We start from the raw sequence: 12,418 nt of genomic DNA on the forward strand, positions 1-12,418 counted from the left end.
AAGGAAAATGTTTTCTTTAAGACTGTCCTTTTATGAACTTGTTAAAATTCTCACTCCTTTAACTTTATTGATCTTTATTTTAAATTAGTTACATTTCAAGTTTTAAAATTTATTTTAAAATATACTAGCTTTCCGCCCGCGTTTTTAAAGAAAATCCCGCACAGTCCCCGTTCCCGTGGGATTTCTGGTATAAAACCTATCCTATGTGTGTATGTACAAAATTTCATTGTAATCGGTTCAGCAGTGAAAGAGAAAGTTATCCATTCTCGCATAATTTCGCATTTATTATATTCGTAGGATTAAACAAATAATGTATTCAACTGAAATTTATGATTAATTTTGTTTTTTTTTTTATTATTTATTATTTCACGAAACCGTAAATGCAAAATGCATTCACGATTTTATCGATTGAAGCACATCCCATCACTATCACCTTCTATCTATCTAAATACGTACCTATAGAAAAAATGGTGCCATGACTATGTTGAAACGTAGCTTGTGGTCTATAGCTATCTCATTCTTTCATACGACGTTTTCTTTAGATAGAGAGAAACAAATATATGTAAATTGTATACGCTCGATACAAGTACTCTATAGGTTTATTCGTAGACAGAGAATCCAATAGACACCGGCAATGCGTGTCGCAGAAAGAGATAAAAAAGAATACGTCACAATATTTAGGGTTACCATGTGAGGGAAAATTTACCCCGCAATTTGTAGGATACAAATCTCTCAATATCATTATTCACATAAGTGGATAATAATGAGATATCCACATTACATACTTACATGTTTATACTAATATTATAAAGAGAAAATGTTTGTAATTATGTATGTACATATGTATGTATGGTTTTCGGAGCGCAGCTAGTATATAATAAACATATTACTTTTAGATGGGTAATACATATTATGTATATACACATACCTATATATTATATAATCCATACTATATATAATATTATAAATGCGAAAGTAACTCTGTCTGTCTGTCTGTTACTCAATCACGCCTAAACTACTAAAACAATTTGCATGAAATTTGGTATGTAGATATTTTGATACCTGAGAAAGGACATAGGCTACCTTTTATTGCGAAATATGTACCACGGGCGAAGCCGGGGTGGACCACTAGTATGTATAATATATATTATCATTATCATAATCCCATATAAAAATGTGTATGTAATGATAATGTAGATGAAAACTCGATTGTTCATTATTTTTTATAAAATAAAATAAAAAAAATAAAAGAATGTTTATTTTCGTAAGTATTAACAGATACACACGTTAATTATATTGACCGACCCGCGAACGCGCAAAAAAAACGAAATTTACTTAATAATAATTTATTGTAATAAAAAAATTACATTTAAATTATCTCTAACTTAATTAACTACGTCCCTCCGGTTCAATGTTGGAAGTTGGAACCAAGAGTGTCCATTGTCTTCGGCGGGGCAGCGTCGCGGTGGTGGTGATTGCCGTAATACTTTCTAACCTTCGGTTTTGGTTTCCAATCTGTTCATCCTGTAGCTACAATCCAAATTTGTCGTAAATTATCCGGTTCAGGAAAACTGGAACAAGCCATTGAATATTTCAGATATTTAATTAAATACACACTGCAGAATATATATTATTATTTCCCATAATAGTGGGTAACAATTTGTAGAAAAGTTGGCAACACAAAATTTTTTAGGTTAAAATTTATAATTGTTAATTTTGTGGTTTTTAAACAATGTATTCAAGTCAACAGCACGTGATACACAATATATTAACACGCTGAAATATCATGAAGGCCTATAAACTGATAAAGAGTTGTATACTTACGAGTGAAAAGACAATCCAGGCATTTTCGTTCCACTATCACTTTAACACCCTTTAACGCTACACCGCACCATGGTATTATTTTATAAGGTATTAACAGTAAGTCTAAATCATTAAAAACCAAACATACCATGAATTACGTAACTTAGAACATGTAAAAACTATATTTTTAGGGAAGACGATAGTTAGCTGTCAAACTTTGTTTAGCAAAGTAGGTTTCTTTTCTTGAAAAAAGTGGCACGCTGGGTGAAACAAAAAATTTTATCGTTCTCTCTCATTTCTTTACACAACACTGGCATAAGTTGCTCTTTGTCTTGTGTGAATGCGACATAAACTATCAATTTGTCTATTGGTTTCTCTGTCTACGGGTTTATTGCTCTGAGGGTCTACCAGAATCTGATGGCATATTTATATTTAATAAAACAACGATTTTCATGTGGCAACTTTATTTGACAACTATCAAATTGGTTGTCAAATTATTTGTTGATGAAAAATTTTTAGGATTTTGTCTTCAAAATCTTCGAAAATGTTGAAAAAGCCGCTGCGATCACAAGCAAGAGGTGTTGTTTACAATGTGTATAGAAAAATATTGGATGAAGAAGGGTCAAACACATCACAATCTTCAATTTTGAAGCGCGTGGAAGATTTGACTGGTAAATTGGACTTACCCGTTTTGATACTTTAAATTAAAAATATTTTAAATCCTAAACAACCTAACAATCCAATAGAAATGATTTGAGAAGAATATTAATAGACCTGCTACGGATATCAAAAAATTAGTGGAAGAAGCTTTTTCTGAAATTGGGCCAGAGCAATAACTGAAATGCTGTGAACACGTCAGAAAAATCGAAAACGATTATATGACACAAGATATTTAAGTAATAATCGAAGAGCGTTTTATTATAAACACTTATTTATCGTCATCTTCATCCGAAGAATCTTTTTCCAGTTGTGGATGATATGTATAATAATGTATATTTCTTGACGGAGTATTTGTAAGCTGTCCAAGTCAATTTTGTAATGTGTGTATCTGTTAATACTTACGAAAATAAACATTATTTTATTTATTTTTTTATTTTATTTAAAAAAAAATAATAAACAATCGAGTTTCCATCTGCATTATCATTACATCCACATTTTCATATGGGATTATGATAATGATATATGTATACATATTATATAGGTATGTGTAAATACATAATATGTATTAGCTATCTAAAAGTAATATGTTTATTATATACATGTAAGTATGTACCTACATATTATTATGTGGATATCTCATTTTTATCCACTTATGTTATGTGACTAATGATATTGAGGACAAAATAAAAAATAGTTTGGAAAATCCAAAAGTGCACGCCTCATAATTTTTTTTTAATAATTATTTATTAATTATTATTTTTGTTTATTTAATAACAATTAAACCACATCGAATCAGACCCTAAAAAATGAAAGGGTTCTATTCCTGAGCATACTCAAGCGTAAGAGAAAAAAAAGACTCGATTAGTAAAGTATTTCGGTCGCTATCGTGTTAACAAGAAAATCCTCCGCACATACAGACACACGGACGTCCAAGACAGAACTTTTTTAAACTGTTTTTTAACTAGTTTAAATAACAAAAATGACATCAAAAATATCATGAATGTTAAAAATAGTGTTTTTTCTTAATATGTGTGTGTATGTATTATCTTACAAGTGCAATGTATGATACATAAAGACATTTTAAGTTTGAAAAATCAGATGTTTTGCGCGAAGTGACAGTAGTACCCACCTCAACGCTTCGCTTATGAGGCGTGCAATAAGCAGTATCAAGATCGTTCAGTCCATTTTCCCTAGTATTGCACACTCAAAATTTTGATTTCCCTAATTGCCATCAGATTCTGGTTTACCTATACATAGTATAAAACAATGTCGCTTTCTCTGTCCCTATATCCCTATGTAGTAAGTATGCTTAAATTTTTAAAACTATGCAACGGATTTTGATCGGTTTTTTTTTAAATAGAATGATTCTCGCGGAAGGTTTTAGTATAGGTATCATTTATTGGGTTTAGACGGGCGAATAATAAAGATTTTTCTCCATACAAAAAAAAACTCAACAATTTTATTTCTCAAAAACTATACGCCTAGGGGATTTTTACCATTAGAAAAAGTTGATAGGTGTTCAATTATCTGCCTTGAAAAAAAAATCAACGCGATAGACCGACATTGAATCCTATGTCTATGAAACTTGAATTTGGAACCACTGTGCGTCGCCAGTTATCTTCAGATTAAGTGAAGCCGTACATTGTTTTTTCACCTCAAAACCACAATCCATTTTAAATATTTTAAACATTATTAAAAGGCTTCAGTATAAAATTACAAGTATTAAATTATAATCACGTATAAGATACATTACACTCTATATTACGTAACAAGTCGAACGCTAAAAGTTATAATATTATAGTTATAATAAATATTGAATTTGAGTATTTAGAGAGAAACACTTTCAGCAACACAACAATAGTTTAATGAGGTAATATTATTGGCCATAGTATATGAATAAAGATCAATTTACATTTCTCTAATATAATTAAATCAGTAGAGACACCTACCTACACCTACAAACTATTGTGATAATTGTGTTCACAAGCCGAGAAATAGGTAGATACTTCTTCCAATTGTACCCAAATCTGACATAATTAATTCCATAAAATTCCACATAAAACATCTTCCAAACCCAAACGCGTAAACATGTTTACACTTTTAAAACATAAAAATATTCCAACTATAGTAACTGTACAAGTTTGACAACATAAAATATTTCTCAAATCTCGACGCGTGCGCAGATCCATCAAACTAATGAGACGTTGCGACAGCCGACACGACGACATCATGTCAAATCTCAAGAACAAAAAACGAAGGAAATATACTTTATGCATGACATTATAGTATCATTAAAATGCGAAGTTAAAATGATCTCTGACTATTACCACGGGGGCTTTAAAATAACAGTATTGCCCCGTTTAGATGGCTTAGTTTTAATTTCGAAAAACTTTTTTAGCAAACTTGTCATTTTGATTTATAAGGATAACAATACAGAAATAATTTAATCGTTTAATTATTTTGGCAAACATCTGATTAATTTTGTATCACCTATTTTAACGCGATTAAATATTTCACATGACTTAAAATAACGTTAAGAAATAGACTCTACATAATATATTATGTGATATCTATAAACATTAAAGAAATGCTTATTGGAATTTTTGAGCAGTTTCTTTACTATTCAAAATGAGACAATTTGAAAACGTTATAATGTCTGTACATAATTTAAATATCACAATTATTGCATCATTAAGAACTCTACTTGCACTGATTTTCGAACAATAACTTACATTAGAAACGTCGAATTTGGCATAGACACATTTACCATAAGATAAATATAATATTATACAATTTGCATATCAGAAATGCAATCTAATCAACGATTAAATTTTATTGGTACCTAATAAACCAATAAATACAATCCTTTTACTAAAGTTCAAATAGGTAGTTGCGTTAGGAATTACATCAACAGACAACAGCCAACTAAATTCTTCATTTATATAATACTAGATTTCCGCCCGCGGCTTCGCCCGCGTTTTCAAAGGAAAACCCGCATAGTTCCCGTTCCCGTTCGTGGGATTTCCGGGATAAAACCTATCCTATGTGTTAATCCAAGTTACCCTCTATGTGTGTGCTAAATTTCATTGTAATCGGTTCAGTAGTTTTTACGTGAAAGAGTAACAAACATCCATACATCCATACATCCATACATCCTTACAAACTTTCGCCTTTATAATAGTATTAAGAAAGATTAAGATTAAGATATTAAGATAAGTATGTACTTACAACTTATTTATAATTATTATACCGTTTATACCCTCCAAAACTCATAAAGAACTTAATCAATCCATAAATCTGTATTTTAATGTTCACCTCAATGTTACTCCTGTAATGAGTGTCGTAAGTTTTACATTATCAAAAATTAACAATTATAATCGACAGTCGTAAAATTAAATAAGCATTAAAAGTAAGTATTTATATTTTCTTTATTACACGATTTCATAATATCGGGCGATCACAGGCGCCTACTGTATCGATTTGTTTACTTTATCTGTAGCGTACGAAAAAGGAAGAAAAAGTTGAAAGCTAATGTCGAAGGAGGTTACAGCGCAATACGTGAATATAACTAAGATTAATGCAATGTTAACACTGGTTTTGTGATCATTAATAACAAAATTTCCAACGCATTTAACGGCAAATGTACCGAAAATATTCCAAGCGCTGGTCACTTCGAGGTTGTTGGTATTCTACAAGAATTTCATTGCGACATCATTATTGGCACAAACGAATTTTAATGTTATTCGAGTGCCAACTAGTAAATACATTGATTATGACCAAAACCTGTATAAGTAACATTATAAAGATTTTGCGTTTGCATAGATAATAAATCTATGAGATGTTTGCTTTGCCGCCTTTTTCATTTATCACTGATGCAAAAAAAAATTCTGACAGCGTTAATTGATTAAATGAAGCATGCATACAGATAATTTAGAAAAAAGAAGCATTCGTGGTTTACGAAATCAAAATTCTTCTGCCGATATTTAAGAAGTAAAGGTTATGGGAAACGTTAGAATAACACAATGTCCATGCAATAAGATCGCAGTCATTAATATTATAATTAATTTTTACCCGACTACGGCAAAGCAAAAGGAGGGTTATGATTTTGACAGGCTATGTATGTATGTATGTATGTATGTATGTATGTATGTATATATGTATGTATGTATGTATGTATGTATGTTCATCTGTTCCCTCGTAACTTCTAAACTACTTATCAGAATTCGACAAATGACATATCATTAGAAGCGTCTTAATTGTCCGCTGGTTATAGGCTATATGGGGTTTCACAAAATCTAATGTGGCGCCCTCTAGCGGCCAAAACATACAGAGTAAAAAAATAAAGTTAAGATAAATATGCCGTGTTTGGTATCATTTGAAAGCTTTTTACTTGCACATTTTGAATATATATATATTACTAGCATTTGCTTGTGACTTTACCTGTATTCATGGGCTGATTGCATATAATTCACATCTTTTCGTTCATAGCTTCTTTATTATTTCATCAATTTAACTTTTGTTTTATACTTTTTCAGCGTCGTTTTTTGTCGTAGTTGGGTTTTAGTTGTTTTACTTTTTATCTTGTAATTTTTAATAATTGAATCTTGAGTTACTTATGTAGGGCTTACTGGAAAAACGTACGAATTACGATCATTTAAAGTAAGCTTTATGAAATTGGTAAAAAATGGTAAAAAAACTTTAATTTCCATTAAACTTCCGTCGACTATGCAACTGCAATTTTTTTTTTTAATTATCATCAATAATACGAGACTACCTACTTATACTAATTATTATGACCCATCTCAACATTTAAAACTAAGGAAAATAACGAAAAGACATCCATTTAAAAGCCAATTCAGCTTTACTAATTTAAGCAAAGTTGTTTACCTATAGATTTCGTAACATTTTAATCCCATCTCAATTAACTGGAAGCCATATAAAATAATCATTTACGGTTTCACTTAAAGCCGGCTACTCACGTACCTGCAGGAGGGGAAATATTGGAATTGCACCCTTAATTGGCTTCTTAATTGTGACGTGTATAGGCGAGCAGGGGCAATTTAGCAACCGCCGTGCAACCATTGTTCCAATATTGCCATTTGCCCCTGCGGCAGGTGCGTGAGTAGCCGGCTTTACTGAAGGAAACAAGGATTACATTCACTTCTTGTAATCTAAAAGCTTGTTCATATTTTGATTGGGCAATTGAAACTAGGTGATTTACATTAAACGTCGTTAAAGTCAAAATTCAAATATTTAGTTCCTACGCAATTATTCTGCAAGTCTACCAAATTAGTTTGAGACAAATTGTAGACAGCTTACGTTTATGAAATACGGAAAGATATTAGTGTAAACAAGCTAAAATAGGGTCTTGATTCTAGTGAGCATTTAACCAGGTCCAGCTTATACAAGTGAATATAATGAGCTACAGCTGTAATATAAAGAGCATTTTTGTTCAAAAAACGCTTGAGTGTCCTTAGAAATAAAAAAAGTCGTTATTTTCTTCAATCTCATCTTTCGATGAGGATAAGCATATCTATACAATATAAAGTTGATTGTCAAAGCCATTCAGAAGTTTGTATCTGTATAAAATATGAAAATGTTGAAGATTTATTCTTACCAGTATTAGAATCGTAATGATTCGTGCATTACCTTCATGAAAGATTTATAACTGCATGCACCTGATCATAAACAAAACAATCCAAACATTTTCAAGCGAGATTGATTTATTCACATCATTTGGAGTCTTTAGGGTCCTTCACTAGGGCCGCTACTTCATTTATTATATTTAAAAATGGAATTTTTGTGTAAGTACTGCAAAATTTAGATGTTTTTTGTCAAGTTTACTACAAGTAGGTATTAATTTTATAAAAAGACTAGATTTCCGCCCGCGGCTTCGCCCGCATTTTCAATGAAAAACCCGCATAGTACCGATCCTGTGGGATTTCCGGGATAAAAGTAGCCTATGTCTTATTCTGGGTCTTCAGCCACCTACATACGAAATTTCATTGCAATCGGTTCAATGATATACCTAGATATTCAAAAATTAGACCATCACTCCCTACAACATCAATGATGAATCCCAATCAAAATTCATAGTCAAACATCAATTACCATTAACAGAGATGTTAAGCATGTAACCTATGTTGTCTGTCATGTAAACGCAAATTACTGATATTGTTTAAAATAATTGAGTAACACCAGGCGTTCGTCGGACAGTATCCGTTCTCCGTCCTTCGTAGTTTGTCATACATTCGCTTCTTTGTACTTTGATCGTCTTACCAATTTACTGCAATCATTTGTTGGCTATTACAGTATTATATTATATGTGGTATTACCTATTTCATAATATATGGCACGAATAGTTAATTATAATGGCCATAGTGCTCTTTTGTGGATTGCGTAAGACGTGATTGTGAAGGAAACATAGGTGATCATTAGAACACTGAAAATCTAGTATAGTGGCAACAATTAGCGTTTTTATATAGGTATTTTTCAAATATGTATTTATTATAATGGTAATTTAATTTATAAGTATTTTTGGTAAAATACAGGCATAATAAATTAAGGGTATTTAGAGCTTCTGACTATTCTGTGAATCGTGTGTTTGTACAATTATTTTTATAATATTGCTAAAAAAGCTGTTCATGTTTATAAATAAAATTGAATCAAGAATCGTAATGTATTAAATAAGTTGATCGAGGATTAAAATACAATAATCAATTTCAATGTATACTTAAAGCTCAATTGATCATACATTCGTAAAGTGAAAAATTTGCCGAGTTCGCGAAACGAGTACAGTCGTGTGAATAAATTTTGTTTTAAATAATATTATTGTGATAAGTCGGAGCCATTGTAACGTTTATACAATTACTAAGTAGGTAGTAATGTATACCATAATATTATGCCGTACGTATAAACAATTGCACAATTTTCTTCGGTTATATAACATTTTTTGATGGTTTCTTTTCAAATCTCGTTATGTCTGTCATAAGTTTATTTATATTACGATTCTAACAAAATCTAGACGGACCACACAGCGCCACTCACATGGTATCAAGGCAAAAAATAGCTTTTGTGCTAGTCCAAATTAAATCTACCTGTGTACGCAATATTCAAACAGATGATCTGCTGTTTTTGCGTCAAGTAGTAACAAACATACATGATACGAACTATCACTTTTTTTTAGGATTTTTTTTATATCTTTGATCAAAAAAGTATAGACGTTCTGTCGATGACAGTACAGTTTGGTGAAGCGTGTCGCAAGCCCCCGCGGCAAGGCAGCCCGCGGTCGCCAACGTGTTCGTTGATCATTAATTAATTAGGCTTAATCATTGCGAGCACTAGACACATTCTATCGACTTGATATGTAACACTTTCGAACGAGTGCTGCGTGACGTCACAATTTGGAAGTCAAAAACTATTCTTGAACCAGTTAAATGTAAGCTTTGAATGTAAGGCAACTGTTAAGGCAAAAGTTAGGATATGATAATTTTTCTGGATTTTTGAAGTATGTTTATAATTGCTATAAACTTCTTTTTTCAAAACCAACAAAAAATGTGTCGGTTGACTTGGCGAACAAATAAAAAAATATTAATAAGCTTAATTTATTTTTTTTCTCAACAGGATATTATTTTGTGGGACATGAAAATATATTCTGCCATTGAAATTGCATCGCTGGCATTTGCATTACAGGCGTTTTCTTCGATGTACCTTACCTGTAGGGAATGGGAAAACGATTTCAAGTATTTTTAATTCAGTTATTAGTCTAGTATTATATATGTATTATCTGTGCTTCATTTATAGTTTTAATAACGTAGTTGAAACACAAGTTACAAGTAGAGTTTATTGTAATCTGAATATATAAGTCATGGGGAATTAATTCACAAGGGGTTTCTTCTGAATTTTTTTATTACTAGTGTAGTAAGTTTAGACTAAACCTTGGGACGTAAAAAATAAAAAATAAGTTAGTGCATAAACAATTACGAAATGGCTGACGAAATGTCATGAGTTTACATCTCAACTTTTTTATCACTGGAGTAAATCTTACTGCAACAGGTTACTTTGCTGTTAAGCTATTGCATAGCTTCTATCGCGGGCCTTGAGCGCGGGGACCGAATGCAGAAATTCCGTAACGAAAATACCTCACGCTTCCCACTCCGACGGGCACGGAGGTGTGGCTTGAAGGCATATCTGATAGCATGCAATAGCTTACCGCGGCAGTCCCCGAGTGCCACACATCTTTATTTTAATGTTTAAACTTTCAATAAGATTAGGATTGACTTATAATAAGATTTGTGTTGAACTTAGTTAAGACAACATACATCATTATAAATTAGTATATGTTTAGGTCAATAATTACGACCGTTATTAATCAAACAACCCATTCAAATAATGACATAATTATTCAATAATTCTAACAAACAATAATTACACGTTGCCAGACATTAAAATAAGGTCGTGCAATAAAAATATATTTTTAACTGGCAATAATTTAAGTATTAACAGGGTTCCTAGACCGTTAACAGCGTAATATTTTATCGTTAATCGACCAACATCGATTAATCGTACAGAACAATACCGATAATATCTCGATTAAATGATAAATGATACAATATATTATTGTTTATTAAGTTATTGCCCGAGGTGTTGAAACATAAATAAGTCTCTTAATTAGTCTTGAATACGAGAATTTATTATTCTATTATGACAGCTGTATTGTTCTTAAATCTAAAGAGGAATATTAATTATTGGTATTTTGATGATAAACCCTATAATAAATACTGGTAGTAAATAGCTAAGAAATTAATAAAAATAAATGACACTCATTCATCTTATTTCGACCCATCCTGCGGCCTGCCTAACTTTATTCTTATAGATAACCGTAAAACACAGAAATTATACAGACGAATTTCCTCATACAAGAAATATTTCACTTGCCTATACGAAAAAATGCCCAATTACATACGCAAGTAACATCCAGAAATGTCCTTATCGGAAAATGCATATCAATTGAAAATATAAGCGCATCATTTGTTACGAGGTTGGCGTGCATACAGCACCTTCGCATTAAATTTGAATCTTATTACAATGGAATAAGAGTGATAAACAAATAGTTTATTAATTGATATGCAGAACATTGTTTTGGTTGCCACACATTGCTCTTGAACTAGATTCACCCGCAAATGTAGTGGAAAGGTTTAGTGTTGGGCAATTTACATTTGATTAGGGCTTTTTTCATATTTTTATACTAGCTGTGCCCCGCGGTTTTACCCGCAGTGGCCCGCTCCTGTTAGTCTTAGCGTGATGATTTATTGTCATAGCCTTCCTCGATAAATGGGTTATCTAACACTGAAAGAATTTTTCAAATCAGACCAGTAGTTCCTGAGATTAGCACGTTCAAACAAACTCTTCAGCTTTATAATATTAGTCATTATAGATTTGAAAAACAAATATTTCATGGTATCAAATGTGAAAACGATATTGTGTTAAAGAATTGATCACATAATTAATTTTTATATGTATGTACCACTACCCGAAGCCGAACGTATTGACCCGGGATAAAGTAAAATATAGCCTGTGACAATTTTAAAATCGGTCCAATTATAGTTTTATCAATACAAACAAGAAAACAAACAAAGCTTTCCGCTTTATTATATTAGTGTAGAATGTAGATGAAAGAAAACTATAAAACGTAGGTATATATAACTTATAAGATAACAATGTTAAATGATAATTTACAATATTTTTCACGTACCTAGTAGTTTTTGACATACACATTTTAAGTATAAAAAAATAAAAATCGGTTAAAAAAAGAACTATAAAATCTGACCTTTTAAGTCGATTAAGTTCGGGAAGTAGGTACTATAACAATTACTCAAAAAAATCCTCAATTTACTTCTAAATGAAATTAAGATCGTAGTAATAAAGATGATAATCGTTGTGGATGTTACAAATT

The 12,418-nt window shown here is 31.4% G+C and overlaps 1 protein-coding gene and 1 long non-coding RNA gene across 3 annotated transcripts in view; both read right to left on the reverse strand.

Annotated features, from left to right (window-relative positions):
* LOC149481552 (uncharacterized) overlaps positions 1 to 12,418 on the reverse strand; it is a 49,437-nt gene that overhangs the window by 10,059 nt on the left and 26,960 nt on the right. The window lies entirely within an intron of this gene.
* Positions 1,331 to 2,122, reverse strand: LOC149481554 (uncharacterized). The gene is made up of 2 exons (XR_016316789.1): positions 1,825 to 2,122; positions 1,331 to 1,571 (listed from the first exon to the last, which is right to left on the reverse strand). It is a non-coding gene; the product is annotated as an uncharacterized LOC149481554 (long non-coding RNA).

This window comes from Colias philodice, chromosome 16 (genome assembly GCF_061535455.1).
Source record: "Colias philodice isolate Cphi_HAF_F1 chromosome 16, ilColPhil1 Martin Lab GWU primary, whole genome shotgun sequence".
Taxonomy (NCBI): Eukaryota; Metazoa; Arthropoda; class Insecta; order Lepidoptera; family Pieridae; genus Colias; species Colias philodice.